Below are 20000 nucleotides of genomic sequence, written 5' to 3'. Positions count from 1 at the left end.
TATAATATATATTCCGAGGTAGAGCTAATTAGATATTAAAGGACATTTGTAGCTTAATGAGTACATATATATATATATATATATATATATATATATATATATATATATATATATGTATATATACATGTATATGTATGTATGTATATATATATTAGGGCTTGTGCCTTGTATGATAAGGCGCCCTATGAGGTAATGTAGACTAGCGATAATCTATACGCTAAGTCGGTTGGTATTGCACTTCCATCTTCAATGGAGTGTCTGGGTTTTGTAGATCACTACGAAGTCGGTATTATCTTTACGACGATGTGTTAAACTCATGGTTCGGTGAGGTTCTTGTAGAAAACACAAGGTATAAATAGTATATTCTTCTGAAGTTTTACATGATGAAGATCAGGTATGATCGTACAAGTCTTCTATGACGATAGCTTGATCGCTTCTGCCAATGATGATGGCTAATCCTATTCCTCTACATGATAAAGCTTAGGTAAAGAGGTACAGGTCTTCTAATGACGATAGCTAACTCTGTTCTGCCTGTCTACCATCTCTGTTACAAGTTATGAAGGAACAGACAGTTAGTTCGAACAATGATATACTATCAGATGACATAGTTTCATACGAACACAACAATCGAATGAGACACGCTACAGATCACGTAGGCCGTTTGAATAATAGGTCGGGGTAGTTGTCTCAAGCAGGGAGCTTGGACTAAATGTTTATAAACAATTGAATGACTACAGGTGACGGCATGTTATCTTAGCTTACATACTTATTGTATACGTCATCTTTAGCGTCTCTAGTCTGATCACATTCCTGCAAGCAATCTGGTTGACCTCTTTAGTTTTATTCTTTTATATATATGGACTAACATTCCATATTTTTATTGTGAAACACTTACATTAGCTCGGTCGGCTACCAAAACCAACTACTGAATATTACTCAAACTTGACTTGCATTTGACTTATAGGAGTGTGATACAGACACTATGTGAATATATATATATAAGTAAATAAAAATTCATGGTGACATGAATTGATTCAAGTAATAAAATATAAAACAATGATATTGGTAAATAATAGTGATCACATGATATATAATGATACAGTTTTTCACTTCATCTCTTTAAGATACTTATGCTACAGAAAATACTAATGTACTCGATAATTGCATAGAATGAAGATTAACATGATAAAAATCATATTTTAACTGATAAAAATTTCATATATGAATTGATAAAGTTATTAATGTTTATGCTGATTGATTCGTTGATTGTTATGCTAAATGTTATATATCTGATTCATTAATTCATATATTAACTCATAAATACTGCAGATAATGGTAAGATATAAGGTAACAGATTGGATTATAGGCTACCTGATTTGTTTATACATATGTATATGGATTCATATAATTATGATAATATATGCACTTTAAATAGATTCCTATTGCGTACACGCAAAGATATATTTCGATTCCGTTTATTTATGATCATTTATATATAGATTCCTAGTGCGTACACGCAAAAAATATATTTATTTCGATTTCTGTTCAATTTATGATCAATTATATAGGATACATGACCGAGGTTATACTACTTCACTTTTACTAGCTTTCGAACAACTTTTCGTCCATTACACAGTTCCAGACAACCACCTTTAGCCAATTGAAACGGCCTTTTCAATGGTTAAAACAAGGGGAAAATTTGCCTGGGCGGGTCCAACGTTCCATTTTGCGCTCATACTTATTCTCTGCATCCTAAGCTACACGATTACGTTCGCGATGAATAAAAAAAACATCCCAGCACGAGTCCTTCGCCAGCAAAAGTAGAGTTGAATATCCTTCGGGTCGTAATTGTCGGAAGTATGTCCCTTTTTGTAGTCGAATTCCGACAGCCGCTGGAGCATTCCGCATTAAAACGAGATTAACGACGAGATACGGTGTCGGTCGAAGAAGTCCATGAAATTCCTTTCACATTGTAGGCGTTGTTACTTGACTGTAGTCGTCCGCTGCGACGAACGATTTTTTGAAGTTGCTATGTGAAACTCTCGTACTGCAGGATACTGTAACCGGTTCCATTAATCAGCCTGCAAGTGAAATTATACTTGTCACAAGGGCAAAGTAAATTCAGACGAACATCCAAATACAGGGAGGGGAGAGAGAGCCATTTAGACCAGACTTAAACCCACATGAATCGCTGATATTTCGGAATTCAAAAGAGTCCGCTGCACAAACTTTTTTATCCATGGCATTAACAATGAGTTGAACCTATCCAGGTCTATGATGACTTGTAAAAATATCCATAATTATAAAAAATAAATAGATATCATTACGAATCTCAAAGAAAATTCGATATTACTGGTAGTAAGTTACTAGACAAAGAAGTGGAAAACGGAGCTAATTGTAAGATTGCCAGGCAACATAGAGTCAAAGAGAAGATTAATCATGATTCTATGTGCCCTAACAAAAGTTTCATATTCAATTTTCTCGTGCGCATCTTCTGAGGTTAACTATTAAAACATTATTAATAGGTAGGAGATGCAACGAAACCCACTATGTAACTAATTTCTATATAAACTTTGGGTTTTCCAAGAAAATGTGACATTTTCCCATGAATGTTTTACTTGAATTGTAATAGGCTAATGTTGCAAGTAAATTATTTCATATATACATCTTGATACTTCTAAATGTCTATGAGGTTCAGAAAAAAAAATTAATTCATTTTGTTGTTATAGAAATTCTATTTGCTTATATTGTCATTAATTTTAAAAAATGATTACAAGTCCTTAACTAATTGCATTACTCACACCGGGATAAGAATGATGTTATGTGGCCTGTCATGTGACCTATGAACCACATGTGAAGTTCATGAACTAAGCATTCCTTTCTCCAGTCAATCTGCTTTTGCAAGCAGAGACGACACACAGATGAAGCCTGTGTAAGCAGATTATTGAGGTTAAAAGGAACAAATGCTGATACGGCAATGATGACGTCGTCACTTGGCAGGAGATTGCTCTCAGCCAGCTAAGAGTTACGTTACTTGCTTGTAAGAGATACGACTTTAGTATTTTCAAATGATATTTTAGTGTTTTAATTTCTCCACCCGCATGAGAAGAATGTCTGAAAAAAAAAAAACAACAGTACCAAAATTGAACAATATATTAGTTTCAAGTTGGCATTATGTTAAATAAATATTCCTTATTCAAACTATATGAAAAAGGTTTCCATACAAATTCTATATATATTAATTAGCCCTGTATAAGATTCATATAGGAATTATTCCATAGATAACATTTTGCCACTTCTAGACTTCCTGACTTTAAAATCTCTTTTATTTTATTTTATTTATTTTATTTATTATTATTTTATTTATTTATTTATTTATTTATTTTTTTTTTTTTGTTTTTTTTTTTTTTTTTTTTTTTTTTTTTTCATTGACTACGAATATAAATCACCGGGACAGACAATATGTCATAGGTTTTGATATGTGTTTGAACTTTTGAGCTTATTTGTCATTACTAAAGCGTTAAGTTAGAGTTCAAATCTTACGCATATATATTTGGATATTTAATTATCTATGGTTACGTTTTGCTTATTGATATTATCGTGATTCCTTTTTTATTATAATTTGTAACCCTTCGACTTCTTAACGTAGTGTATTATATTGACTCCACTTGTATCCATATTTATTTTAGTTTTTTATATTTATATTTATTTATTTTTATTTATATATATATATTGATAAATTAATGGTTGGCTTGAATATGTTGGAAAAAAAAGTGTTCTAGCGACGTACCGTATAAGGCTACTTGCGGCATCAATTCTATAGATACAAGATCTATATGATAAAGGTATTTAAAACCGCTAGAACCGCTATAATCCAGTTCGGATCCAACATCAAGAGTTGTTAACTCGTAAGACATGACACTTCCTATTTAATTATCCGTTATTCTACCAACCGATTGACTCTGGGTGATCAAATATATTATTGGTTTTCTTAATGGAAAGGAATTCACACAAGTGTTAAGGAGATTATTATTGATTACACCACCCGAGTCACAGATTATTATGTGTTGAATTCCATATTTACTGATTTAGCACTCATAATATTCGTAACGCACTCACTTGCGGTGTTTGTTTTTAGTGCTATTAATTCTATATAACGTGTCAAGGAACTATTAACCTAAGAAGTGTTTATTCCCTCTGTAGACTCGTAATTCTGTTAATAATTCTACGTATATTCTTTCAAGGATTGATTTGGCACAGGATAGGCCCCTAAACTGACAGGTGCTTAGTGGTATCCCTTGTTTTCATGACACGTGTTACAATTAGTTATGTGCTTTTTATATCTGTAAGCATTGTAGGCCAGAAAACAGTGATTTGGCTTTCTGTGAAAAAGAGGGAACCCTGGATGACGGAATGCAACCAGTTTTATGACGATTGGTATGAGAAAGATTATTACTACTACCTGGTCGTTAGTCATCTGCTGTGTTCTTCGGGTTTTCCTCGTCACAGACCTACATATAATATTACATTTGATTACATATTTTGATACACATACTTTAAATGTACTTTTGCTTTAGGGTTTCTGCTCGAAGTGTTATTGTTTTTTGCCTAGCCACTGACCCTGTTTCCGTTTCGAAGTGTTTATTGTTTGGTGTTTATTGCTGCTGATTCTGTTTCCGTTCGAAGTGTTTATTGTTTGGGTTATGTCTGTTGACGCTTGCTTTGTTCAGTTTGTAACAGTTTCTGCGCTACCAACCCAGATATTCAATGCTCGCGATCTCTTGGTTTAAGGAATTTTCTTGTTTAGATACGGTTTTAACAATAGGCACGGATATTTCTATATTTTTTAGTCTAATTAATGGTTCTTTGCAGTATGGTGCGGGATTGCGGGATAATGCGTCAGATATATAATTGCTTTCCCAGGTAGATATCTTATCTTGGCTCCAAAGACCTGAATGATCATTTGTCACCGAGTTCCCTTTGGACTGTGATTAAAGCCTTTGAAAAAACTCGGTAAAGGTACTCATGTTCAGTAAGGACTTTATCAGGATAGCCATAGATTATGAACTTAAAATGTACTAGTGTTAAAGATACCTAGCCCTTCCTTGCCTATTACTGCATATTTACTTTCATAGGGCTTTAGTTTACGTGAATAAAAAGCTATAGGGAAGAACTGTTTATCATATTACTGAAGTAATACCCCTCTTACCCCTTGGTCTGAGCGTCTGTTGCAATAAAAAAAAAATTCCTTATTTAAATCAGGGATTTTTAAGTTAGGTAAGCTGCATTATTCCGCTTTTAAGATATCGAACGCCTGTTGATGCTTTTCAGACCATAATAAATCTACGCTCTTCTTCGTAAGATCTGTTAAAGGAGCTGTCATGATTGAAGAGTTACATATTTACATACGATTGTAATACCCACTACAGCGCAAAAGTGCTGTATCCCCCTTTTACGGTTAATAAGTACGGAAAGTTATGAATAGCCGACACCTTACCATGGACTACTTTTAAGACCTTGACCAGACACATAAAACCTAGATAAACATGTTCGGTTTTTTAAAAATTCACATTTAGATATTTTACTCTGAGATTATTTGTCTTGTCTCTGTAGCACTAGCTCTACTTTATGTGATACTTCTAAGGTATTAGAAAAGATTACAAGATCATCCATATAGGCATGTAGGTTATCCCCTAAAAATCTCCAAACACTATATTGTAATTGGGGTGCAACGTAAGCCGGAGGCATACGTAAAAATTGATAATGTCCCTGAGTGTGCTGAAAAAAAAAACACGGTTGTATGAGGTACAATCACTTAGGTAATGGTATCAGGTAAAAGCCTTTAAGTAAGTCCAAGTTGGTGAAAAAAATTTATTCTAACCTAACAGAGATAAGATGTCGTCGGTACATCGCACTGGAAACTATCGGAAGTCGTTTCCTTGTTTAAGCGACAGAAATCTACGCAGATACGCCAAGTCCGATCTTTTATGGCATGACGTTTGAGGGAAAAATTATATGGGCTTATTTGATTTCCTAATGACTCCTATTACTAACATTTTTCAACTACGTCATTTATCTCTATTTGAAATTTCATTGAAAGTCTACACGAGGTACGTATATAGCTTAATGTTTGTCCTTAGACCGTATTTTGTGTTAAATTACATCCGTTTTTTCCCAGAGATCACTCGCTAGTGGAGAAACTTCCTGGTATTCAGATAAAAGATAAAAAAAAAATTCTGCTGAATCACCTCTGCTTGAATGACTTTACGGATATTACTTTAGATAGATTATCAGAGAGATTCATCCACGACTGGTTGGGCGTGATTAAAAATTAGCAACAATAAAAAATGCGATATTTATAACTTCCGTATCCACGATATGTATCTTTTAGGGCTTTGTTCGCGGAAAATCGTTATATTACAGTGTCGGGAAGGATTAAAATTTTCATTCCCAGCAAAGTCTTTTTACACGCACTAAGACATTCGAGGGTGCATGCTTCTCGAGATTTTGCGTGCAGAGTGCGACTGCGGTTGTGGGAGAATTCTGTTGGGTCATTTGAACAGAATGTTACGATTCATGAGACAAATGTATAGTTCCTTTATATAAGTTATTATTTGATTAACTGTCTCATTTTTGTTCAAACGGATTTTAATATGTTTGAAGGTTTATAGGATTTTCCTTTGATAAACACGCCTTATTTTGCAGGATGTAAGATAATATTTTGTATACCCCTAGATGGATCTTACAATTACACTACATACAGATCAACGTTTTTTTATAATAATATAGAGGTATCGTAAGCGCTCGCTTATCCGGACTTCTCATTCTGGAAGTTCGAACAAACAGACGGTGAGTCCGTAAATACAAGATATTACGTGTATTAAAGAAATAAAACAAGATATTCTAATTTTTACGGCGCGTACAGTTGGGCTTAATCCACCAGTATTTATTATAACTTAATGTATTAAAATTAAAACGAAAACCTGCTCTGATTACTTATACGGTCGTGTGTTTCATAGGAAAAATCCTTTTTAATTCAAAAAGATATTGGTATGAACCAACATCGCTTTTCCCCACTCTGCTAGAGTCGCTTATTGTGTGGAATTTGCTATGCTTTGAACACTTCGGCAGTTTTCGACTGACCTTGACCGCTTGACTAGGTGACACAGTAACCGAGTTTGCTTGTTTGATTCTGAAAGGCTACTGTTTCTATTTCTTCTTGTAATAATTAGGATCCTTCTCTTTATTACCATCGGCAACGTATTGTGTGTTTTTAGCATTATGTTGCTGGTTACGTATAAAGCAATGAATGACGAACTATTAGGAACTGAGCGATTACTAATAAGACAAGTTATCACTACTGCCTACAATACTGTTTGTACTTCATTCTTTGCTAAAATTTGAAATAGTGAGGATCCTGGTCAGCGCATTTAGCCTGATGAAAGTTTTTTACAGACATGTTATTCCTTGCAATCCAGCCATATTTTTAAAGTTGAGTTGAGTCATTGAGGTTCGATATTTATATAACTCAAAAAACTCAGGCTAAAACTGCGATCGGGACTTTGCAAAGGAGCATTTATTGTCATGACCCGAATAGTGTACCTCTAATTTACATAGATTTACGTGTTCCACTTGTGTTTTGTGTTTTCTAATCACTACGGTGCTTAACGACCTATCCATGCATCTGTATAAATACAGACGTCCACTGCGTAAACGCATATTCAACTGTTTAATATGATTTGTTACGTAAGGGATTAATAATCACCCAAAATGATAAAATTAACATAGTATATGATTATGATATTTCAGTAGACGTTCTGGAAACAGACACTCAAAGATAAAAACTCGCAGTAGCGAAATCTCAATGATATAGATAATTTCTGTAAAAAAGTAAGATTAAGAATATCTCGTAACTTCAGCCACAGGAATAACGAAATTCGACCTGCAAAGGAAACACTCAAAGTTACTCCAAATGAATAAAAATTGTACTTAGCTTGCTTTTGTGGGAAGTCACTGTGTTCCGATAACGACACACGGCCTTGGTCCTCCTTCTCTATTTAGCGGACGACCTGGTTTGGCTTCAGTTTCCCCCGTGCGCGTTGTTTCGATGATTCGAGCCCTTAAAAATCCGATGCTGCAGACGCGTTCGGTTGTTTCTTGCAGTGCCGGAAACGCTCACTAACGATGTTTTCTTGAATGATTCTAATGAGAGACGAAGCTTCCGTTGCCGTAGGAAAAGGACACGTCGGTTTTGTTTCTTGAAGTTATTCACTAACGATGATACTAAGTTGCTTGACGAATCTTGTTGTTTTTCCGAAGTCGCTCACTAATGATGATACTAGGTTGCTTGAAGAAAATCTGCTGCTTTCGTCGTCGTTGACTTCATGATTTATTATTCTGTTTTTTTCTTCGTAGGACGTTGTAGAGTTCTTCTGGTCCGCTGCCACAACCAATTATTAGGGCTTGTGCCTTGTATGATAAGGCGCCCTATGAGGTAATGTTAGGACTAGCGATAATCTATACGCTAAGTCGGTTGTGATTGCACTTCCATCTTCAATGGAGTGTCTGGGGTTTTGTAGATCACTTACGAAGTCGGGTATTATCTTTACGACGATGTGTTAAACTCATGGTTCGGTGAGGTTCTTGTAGAAAACACAAGTATAAAAATAGTATATTCTTAGAAGTTTTACATCATGAAGATCAGTATGATCGTACAAGTCTTCTATGACGATAGCTTGATCGCTTCTGCCAATGATGATGGCTAATCCTATTCCTCTACATGATAAAGCTTAGGTAAAGAGGTACAGTCTTCTATGACGATAGCTAACTCTGTTCTGCCTGTCTACCATCTCTGGTTACAAGTTATGAAGGAACAGACAGTAGTTCGAACATATGAACATACTATCAGATGACATAGTTTTCATACGAACACACAATCGAATGAGACACGCTACAGATCACGTAGGCCGTTGAATAATAGGGTCGGGGGTAGTTGTCTCAAGCAGGGAGCTTGGACTAATGTTTATAAACAATTGAATGACTACAGGTGACGGCATGTATAGCTTACATACTTTATTGTATACGTCATCTTTAGCGTCTCTAGTCTGATCACATTCCTGCAAGCAATCTGGTGACCTCTTTAGTTTTATTCTGTTATATATATGGACTAACATCCCATATTTTTATTATGTAAACACTTACATATATATATATATATATATATATATATATATATATATATATATATATATATATATATATATATATTGTACTCATTAAGCTACAAATGTCCTTTAATATCTAATTCGCTCTACCTCAGAATTTATAGGCGAGAGGCGGCGTTAACTTATATCCTCTCGTGGTAGCTATGTGGTTAAAGGCGCTTCACTGTACATCCTGATTTCTCTGTTCCTAGGTTCCCGTCAGGGGCCCACGAAAATTATTATCAACTAAAACTTGCCCTTCAGTTAACAAATATGAAAATATATCAATTTTGAGGATATTTATAGCTTAATGCGTATATATGAATCACGGTTATGTGATCAGATTCATATATATATATATATATATATATATATATATATATATATATATATATATATATACATATGAGTTTCTATCACATGACCGTGATTCATATACAAGCATTAAGCTACAAATGTCGTTTAATATCCAATTCGTCTACCTCGGAATTCATATATTGTCATAATATGCTTAACGAAGAGGAATTTTTTAGTGGATAATAATTTCGTCTCCCGTGGATTCGAACCAGCGCACAGAGGAGAAATCAGGACTTCAGTGACGCCTTCAAGTACGGTTCAGTTATAAAAATATTTTTAAAAACTCCTTAACTTAATATGTTAAGTGGAATTTCAACACTGCCATTGTTTCTTCGTCATGGTTTGCGAGCAGTTTAAGTATTCACTAAATCATGCTCTTGTTCCACACAAACGATTGCCTTTGTTTGAACCATTTCTAATCCCCACCCTCCTCCTTTCTTTGTTCCTCATTATCTTGATGCAATAAAACTAATCACGACGTCCTTACTCGTTTATAAACACTTCAGCGAAGAACTTTTACCCAATCTTCAGACCTCGATCGTTATTTCTTTGTAATTAAAAAGCGCTTTTGTCGAATTATAAATAAACCCACTTTTTGCGCTGACGCTAATTAAGTTGTTTGTTATCAGGGGGTTTTGTTATTGTTGCGGAAAATTCGATTCCTTGAGCGCTTTGTCTTCGGTTATTCATTCTTCTTCTTCTTCTTCTTCTTCTTCTTCTTGTGGTTTCAATAAAGGAAGACGAGGTTCGTGACCTGAAGCTGATGTTGTAACGGGTAAGTTCGGAAATATCTTCCCTTGAATGTGAAATATTCCCCCTGGGTATATTATATATACATTGGAATCATATCTTGTAAGTATATTCATTGTCATTTTTATCAATTTATCGTAGGTTATTGGGCTTCACGACTACAAGAGGCACTGGATTCGGAAAGTTTGTAATGAAAAGTCAGTGGTTAAGATGGAAAAAATTCCCCTTAGTATTATTTGGGGAATTTCTAAATAGTTTTGCCTTGAATGTGATTTTTTTTTATAGATGCTTAGCAATTGCTTGGGTGTGTAATTGTATTCACTGCAATTTTCTGTTGATTGTAGGTTATTTTGGCATCACGAGTACGGAGGGGTGCTGGCGCCGTGAAAACTCATGAAATATAAATGGGTTTACATTGTCTTTCTCTACGTTAATATTATGCACGCGCATGGAATCTGATCTTTCGTAATTTGCTTACATTTTTTTACCAATTTTGCTCATTGGACAAATTGCAACGATACATTGTTTCCAGGGACATTGTTAAACGAGTATTAAAACTCATGAAATATAAATGGGTTACACAGTCTTTTTCTATGTTAATATTATGCACGCGCATGGAATCTAACGTAATTTGCTTACATTTTTTTTACCAATTTTGCTAATTGGACAAATTGTAACGATACATTGGTTCCCGGGACATAGTTAAATGAATAATATAGATTGACTGCATGATGAAAAAAAGTTCCAGATATGCTAGATAATTGGAATACGAGAGGCCCTGCTCGATATTGCACAAATATAAAGAAAGCTTCGTAGCTGTTTTGTTTTCAGAATTCCTTATGATATAATTGAAATGTTTTGGTTATGGTCGGTTTGTGTTATAAACGGTGTCCTTTTCCTGTTTATTATCTTTGACAACAATCGATTAATACGAATTACAAAGAGGGGATAAGTCAAAGAAACCTTACCAATTCTCACTGGACTTCCTAATAGGTTACTAAAGCTTACTGTTAAAAAGCTTAATATAATATATCGTAAAATTAGCCACAGTAATTTACATCAAATTAATCATAATATTTTCCCTTATGAAAAATATCATGATTAATATTAGGATAAATTCCTTAATTATGATTAATTCCTTAATTGTTATATTTGTGTTTCCAGTGTAAGAAGCAAGGATTCCATTTTTTTTCAAATTTTATATAACTAAAAAAAAATCCATTTAATTTCATCCAGGCTATGAAGGACTTTTTTTTTTTTCAAATTTAATCCATTTGATTCCATGCAGGCTATGAGATCCCTCATTCATTCACGAGTTTAAGGCCCATTAAGTCCACTAATGGCTAAGTCCTGCTGAGTAGTCCTTTCCAGAAGGCTTTTGCGCAGTGCTTCTTTAACTCGAGCTCCTTCATAATAGCGCTTTTTCTTGCCACTCCTTCACTAAGACAATTAAGTCTAAAGCTTCTTTTTCTTGGCTCTTCCTTCAAGGTGGTGATGTATCCAAGGAGGGTTTATATATATATATATATATATATATATATATATATATATATATATATATATGTATGTATGTATGTGTATATGTAGTATATACATCTATATACAGCTGCTTGCTGTATGGAAATTTTGTAAACTGACCAAAATCTTGGTCGTTTTGCAAAATGTTGAGAAATTTAGGTAATTTTGCAATGTGACCACGAATTTGGTCCTTTTGCATAATGGCCGGCAATTTTGTAAAATGACCAATTTTGCAAAATGGCCGCAACATATACTATATATATATATATATATATATATTATATATATATATATATATATATGTATGTATGTGGTATATATATATATATAAATATATATATATATATATATATATATATATATATATATATATATATATAGATAGATGCATATATATATATATATATATATATATTTATTTATATATATATATATATATATATATTAGGGCTCGTGCCTGTATGATAAGGCGCCCTATGAGGTAATGTTAGACTAGCGATAATCTATACGCTAAGTCGGTTGGTATTGCACTTCCATCTTCAATGGAGTGTCTGGGGTTTTGTAGATCACTTACGAAGTCGGTATTATCTTTACGACGATGTGTTAAACTCATGGTTCGGTGAGGTTCTTGTAGAAAACACAAGGTATAAAAATAGTATATTCTTCCGAAGTTTTACATGATGAAGATCAGGTATGATCGTACAAGTCTTCTATGACGATAGCTTGATCGCTTCTGCCAATGATGATGGCTAATCCTATTCCTCTACATGATAAAGCTTAGGTAAAGAGGTACAGGTCTTCTAATGACGATAGCTAACTCTGTTCTGCTTGTCTACCATCTCCGTTACAAGTTATGAAGAAAGCAGACAGTAGTTCGAACATATGAACATACATACAAAGACATAGTTTCATACGAACACACAATCAAATGAGACACGCTACAGATCACGTAGGCCGTTTGAATAATAGGTCGGGGTAGTTGTCTCAAGCAGGGAGCTTGGACTAATGTTTATAAACAATTGAATGACTACAGGTGACGGCATGTTATCTTAGCTTACATACTTATTGTATACGTCATCTTTAGCGTCTCTAGTCTGATCACATTCCTGCAAGCAATCTGGTTGACCTCTCTTTTAGTTTTATTCTTTTATATATATGGACTAACATTCCATATTTTTATTATGTAAACACTTACATTAGCTCGGTCAGCTACCAAAACCAACTACTGAATATTACTCAAACTTGACTTGCATTTGACTTATAGGAGTGTGATACAGACACTATGTGAATATATATATATATAAGTAAATAAAAATTCATGGTGTACATGAATTGATTCAAGTAATAAAATATAAAACAATGATATTGGTAAATAATAGTGATCACATGATATATAATGATACAGTTTTCACTTCATCTCTTTAAGATTACTTATGCTACAGAAAATACTTATGTCTCTGATAATTGCATAGAATGAAGATTAACATGATAAAAATCATATTTTAACTGATAAAAAATTTCATATATGAATTGATAAAATTATTAATGTTTATGCTGATGATTCGTTGATTTTATGCTAAATGTTATATATCTGATTCATTAATCAATATACTAACTCATATATAACTGCAGATATTGGTAAGAAAAAAGGTAACAGATTGATTATAGGCTACCTGATTTGTTTATACATATGTATATGGATTCATATAATTATGATTAATATATGTGCACTTTAAATAGATTCCTACTGCGTACACGCAAAGATATAGATTCTGTTATTTATGATCATTTATATAAGAGATTCCTATTGCGTACACGCAAAGATATATTTCGACTCTGTTATTTATGATCAATTATATATAGGATACATGATCTTTTTATATATATAGGATACATGACCGAGGTTATACTACTTCACTTTTAACTAGCTTTCGAACAAACTTTTCGTCCATTACACAGTTCCAGACAACCACCTTTAGCCAATTGAAACGGCCTTTTTTTCAATGGTTAAACAAGGGGAAAATTTGCCTGGGCGGGTCCCGAACGTTCTATTTTGCGCTCATACTTATTCTCTGCATCCTAAGCTACACGATTCCGTTCGCGATGAATAGATCATCCCAGCACGAGTCCTTCGCCAGCAAAGTAGAGTTGAATATCCTTCGGGTCGTAATTGTCGGAAGTATGTCCCTTTTTGTAGTCGAAATTCCGACAGCCGCTGGAGCGTTCCGCATTAAAACGAGATTAACGACGAGATACGGTGTCGGTCGAAGAAGTCCATGAAATTCCTTTCACATTGTAGGCGGTTGTTTACTTGACTGTAGTCGTCCGCTGCGACGAACGATTTTTTGAAGTTGCTATGTGAAAACTCTCGTACTGCAGGATACTGTAACCGGTTCCATTAATCAGCCTGCAAGTGAAATTATACTTGTCACAAGGGCAAAGTAAATTCAGACGACATCCAAATACAGGGGAGGGGAGAGAGCTATTTAGACCAGACTTAACCCACATGAATTCGCTGATATTTTGGAATTCAAAAGAGTCCGCTGTACAAACTTTTTATCCATGGCATTAACAATGAGTGAACCTATCCAGGTCTATGATGACTTGTAAAAATATCCATAATTATAAAAAATAAATAGATCATTACGAATCTCAAAGAAAATTCGATATTACTGGTAGTAAGTTACTAGACAAAGAAGTGGAAAACGGAGCTAATTGTAAGATTGCCAGGCAACATAAGAGTCAAAGAGAAGATTTAATCATGATTCTATGTGCCCTAACAAAAGTTTCATATTCAATTTTCTCGTGCATCCATCTGAGGTTAACTTTTAAAACATTATTAATAGGTAGGAGATGCAACGAAAACCCACTATGTAACTAATTCTAAATAAACTCTGGGTTTTTCAAGAAAATGTGACATTTTCCCCTGAATGTTTTACTTGAATTGTAATAGGCTAATGTTGCAAGTAAATAATCCATATCCATATCGTGATACTTCTAAATGTCTAGGAGGCTTCAGAAAAAATTAATTCATTTTGTTGTTATAGAAATTCTATTTGCTTATTTTGTTCATTAATTTTTAAAATGATTGCAAGTCCTTAACTAATTGCATTACACACAAGGATAAGAATATGTTCATGGGACTGGCCTGTCATGTGACCTATGAACCACCTGTGAAGTTCATGAGCTAAGCATTCCTTTCTCCAGTCAATCTGCTTTTGCAAGCAGAGACGACACACAGATGAAGCCTGTGTAAGCAGATTATTGAGGTTAAAAGGAACAAATGCTGATACGGCAATGATGACGTCGTCACTTGGCAGGAGATTGCTCTCAGCCAGCTAAGAGTTACGTTACTTGCTGTAAGAGATACGACTTTAGTATTTTCAAATGATATTTTAGTGTTTTAATTCTCCACCCGCATGAGAGAATGTCTGAAAAAAAAAAAAAAACAACAGTACCAAAATTGAACAATATTAGTTTCATGTTGGCATTATGTTAAATAAATTATTCCTTATTCAAACTATATGAAAAAGGTTCCATACAAATTCTATATATATATTAGCCCTGTATAAGATTCATATAGGATTATTCCATAGATAACATTTTCACTTCTAGACTTCCTGACTTTAAAATCTCTTTATTTTTATTTTATTTATTTTATTTATTATTAGTTATTTATTTATTTATTTATTTAATTTTTTTTTTTTTCATTGACTACGAATATAAATCACCGGGACAGACAATATGTCAGTAGGTTTTTGGATATGTGTTGAACTTTTAGCTTATTTGTCATTACTAAAGCGTTAAGTTAGAGTTCAAATCTTTACGCATATATATTTAGATATTTAATTAACCTATGGTTACGTTTTGCTTATTGATTTTTATCGTGATTCCTTTTTTATTATAATTGTAACCCTTCCGACTTCTACGGAGTGTATTATATTGACTCCACTTGTATCCATATTTATCTTATTTTTTTATATTTATTTATTTATATATTTTTTTATATATCTTTGATAAATTAATGGTTGGCTTGAATATGTGGAAAAGTGTTCTAGCGGCGTACCTATAAGGCTACTTGCGGCATCAATTCTATAGATACAAGATATCAATGAGGGTAAAAGGTATTTTAAAACCGCGAGAACCGCTATAATCCAGTTCGGATCCAACATCACGAGTTGTAACTCGTAAGACATTGACACTTCCTATTTAATTATCCGTTATTCTACCAAACCGATTGACTCTGGGTGATAAAATATATTATTGGTTTTCTTAATGGAAAGGAATTCACACAACGTGTTAAGGAGATTATTATTGATTTACACCACCCGAGTCACAGATTATTATGTGTTGAATTCCATATTTACTGATTTAGCATCATAAATATTCGTAACGCACTCAATTGCGGTGTTTGTTTTTAGTGCTATTAATTCTATATAAGTGTCAAGGAACTATTAACACTAAGAAGTGTTTATTCCCTCTGTCAGACTCGTAATTCTGTAATAATTCTACGTATATTCTTTCAAGGATTGATTTGGCACAGGATAGGCTCCTAAACTGACAGGTGTCTTAGTGTGTCCCTTGTCTTCATGACACGTGTTACAATCAGTTTATGTGCTTTTTATATCTGTAAGCATTGTAGGCCAGTAAAATAGTGATTTGGCTTTCTGTGACATAGTAGGGAACCCTGGATGACGGAATGCAACCAGTTTATGACGATTGGTATGAAAGAGATTATTACTAAATACCTGGTCGTTAGTCATCTGCTGTGTTTCTTCGGGTTTACCTCGTCACAGACCTACATATAATATTACATTTGATTACATTATTCTGATACACATACTTTAAATATACTTTTGCTTTAGGGTTTCTGCTCGAAGTGTGGTATTGTTTATGCTTAGCGCTGACCCTGTTTCCGTTTCGAAGTGTTTATTGTTTTGGTGTTTATTGGCTGCTGACTCTGTTTCCGTTTCGAAGTGTTTATTGTTGGGGTTATGTCTGTTTGACTCTTGCTTTGTTCAGTTTTGTAACAGTTCTGCGCTCCAACCCAGATATTCAATGCTCGCGATCTCTTGGGTTAAGGAATTTTCTTGTTTTTAGATACGGTTTTTAACAATAGGTATGGATGTTTCTATATCTTTTAGTCCAATTAATGGTTCTTTGCTGTATGGTGCGGGATTGCGGGATAATGCGTCAGCTATGATAATTGCTTTCCCAGGTAGATATCTTATCTTGGCTCCAAAGACCTGAATGATCATTTTGTCACCGAGTTCCTTTTGGACTGTGATTAAAGCCTTTGAAAAACTCGGTAAGGATCATGTTCAGTAAGGACTTATCAGGATAGCCAATAGATTATGAACTTAAAATGTACTAGTGTTAAAGATACCTAGCCCTTCCTTGCCTATTACTGCATATTTACTTTCAGAGGGCTTAGTTTACGTGAATAAAAAAGCATATAGGGAAGAACTGTTTATCATATTACTGAAGTAGTATCCCTCTTACCCCTTGGTCTGAGGCGTCTGTTGCAATAAAAAAAAATTCCTTATTTAAATCAGGGATTTTTAAGTTAGGTAAGCTGCATTTTCCGCTTTTAAGATATCGAACGCCTGTTGATGCTTTTTAGACCATAATAAATCTACGCTCTTCTTTCGTAAGATCTGTTAAAGGAGCTGTCTATTGAAGAGTTACATATTTGCATACGATTGTAATACCCACACAGCGCAAAAAGTGCTGTATCCCCCTTTTACGTTAATAAGTACCGGAAAGTTATGATAGCCGACACCTTACCATGGACTACTTTTAAGACCTTGACCAGACACATAAAACCTAGATAAACATGTTCGGTTTTTAAAAACTCACATTTAGATATTTTACTCTGAGATTATTTGTCTTTGTCTCTGTAGCACTAGCTCTACTTTATGTGAATGTACTTCTAAGGTATTAGAAAAGATTACAAGATCATCCATATAGGCATGTAGGGTATCCCCTAAAAATCTCCAAACACTATATTGTAATTGGGGTGCAACGTAAGCCTGAGGCATACGTAAAAATTGATAATGTCCCCTGAGTGTGCTGAAAACGGTGTATGAGGTACAATCACTTAGGTAATGGTATCTGGTAAAAGCATTTAAGTAAGTCCAAGTTGGTGAAAAAAAAAAATTTATTCTAACCTAACAGAGATAAGATGTCGTCGGTACATCGCACTGGAAACTATCGGAAGTCGTTTCCTTGTTTAAGCGACAGTAATCTGCGCAGATACGCCAAGTCCGATCTTTATGGCATGACGTTTGAGGGAAAAATTATATGGGCTATTTGATTTCCTAATGACTCCTATTACTAACATTTTTCAACTTCGTCTTTTATTTCTATTTGGAAATTTCATTGGGGTTCTACACGAAGGTACGTATATAGCTTTATGTTTGTCCTTAGACCGTATTTTGTTTTCAATGACATCCGTTTTTCTCCCAGAGATCACTCGCTAGTGGAGAAACTTCCTGGTATTCAGGTGAAAGATAAAAAAATTTCTGCTGAATCACCTCTGCTTGAATGACTTTACGGATATTACTTTAGATAGATTATCAGAGAGATTCATCCACGACTGGTTGGGCGTGATTAAAAATTAGCGACAATAAAAAATGCGATATTTATAACTTCTGTATCCACGATATGTATACTTTTAGGGCTTTGTTCGCGGAAATCGTTATATTTCAGAGTGTCGGGAGGATTAAAATTTTTTCATTTCCCAGCAAAGTCTTTTTACACGCACTAAGACATTCGAGGGTGCATGCTTCTCGAGATTTTGCGTGCAAAGTACGACTGCGGTTGTGGGAGAATTCTGTTGGGTCATTTGAACAATGTTACGATTTATGAGACAAATGTATAGTTCCTTATATAAGTTATTATTTGATTAACTGTCTCATTTTTGTTCAAACGGATTTTAATATGTTTGAAGGTTTATAGGATTTTCCTTTGATAAACACGCCTTATTTTGCAGGATGTAAGATAATATTTTGTATACCCCTAGATGGATCTACAATTACACTACATACAGATCAATGTTTTTTATAAACTATAGAGGTATCTGTAAGCGCTCGCTTATCCGGACTTTCTCATTAGGGAAGTTCGAACAACAGACGGTGAGTCCGTAAATACAAGATATTTACGTGATTAAAGAAATAAACAAGATATTCTAATTTTTACGGCGCGTACAGTTGGGCTTAATCCACCAGTATTTATTATAACTTAATGTATTAAAATTAAAACGAAAACCTGCTCTGATTACTTATACGGTCGTGTGTTTCATAGGAAAATCCTTTTTTAATTCAAAAAGATATTGGTATGAACCAACATCGCTTTTCCCCACTCTGCTAGAGTCGCTTATTGTGTGGAATTTGCTTTTGCTTTGAACACTTCGGCAGTTTTTTGACTGACCTTGACCGCTTGACTAGGTGACACAGTCACCGAGTTGCTTGTTTGATTCTGAAAGGCTACTGTTTCTATTTCTTTTTGTAATAATTAGGATCCTTCTCTTTATTACCATCGGCAACATATTGTGTTTTTAGCATTACGTTGCTGGTTACGTATAAAGCAATGAATGACTAACTATTAGGAACTGAGCGATTACTAATAAGACAAGTTATCTCTACTGTATGCAATATTAACTGTTTGTAAATCATTCTTTGCTAAAATTGAAATAGTGAGAGATCCTGGTCAGCGCATTTGGCCTGATGAAAGTTTTTTACAGACATGTTATTCCTTGCAATCCAGCCATATTTTTTTAAAGTTGAGTTGAGTCATTGAGGTTCGATATTTTATATAACTCAAAAAAACTCAAGGCTAAAAACTGCGATCGGGACTTGCAAAGGAGCATTTATTGTCATGACCCGAAATAGTGTTACCTCTAATTTATCTAGATTTGTACGGGTGTTCCACTTGTTTTTGTGTGTTTTCTAATCACTACGGTGCTTAACGACCCTATCCATGCATCCGTATAAATACAGACGTCCACTGCGTAAAACGCATATTCACTGTTTAATATGATTTGTCACGTAAGGGATTAATAATACCCAAAAGAAAATAAAAATTAACATAGTATATGATTATGATATTTCAGTAGAACTTCTGGAAACAGACACTCAAAGATAAAAAAAAAAAACTCGCAGTAGCGAAATC

The sequence above is a fragment of the Macrobrachium nipponense genome, chromosome 39 (genome assembly GCF_015104395.2).
Source record: "Macrobrachium nipponense isolate FS-2020 chromosome 39, ASM1510439v2, whole genome shotgun sequence".
NCBI lineage: Eukaryota > Metazoa > Arthropoda > Malacostraca > Decapoda > Palaemonidae > Macrobrachium > Macrobrachium nipponense.
The sequence above is the reverse complement of the archived record's forward strand: the minus strand, read 5'-3'. Positions refer to the sequence as shown.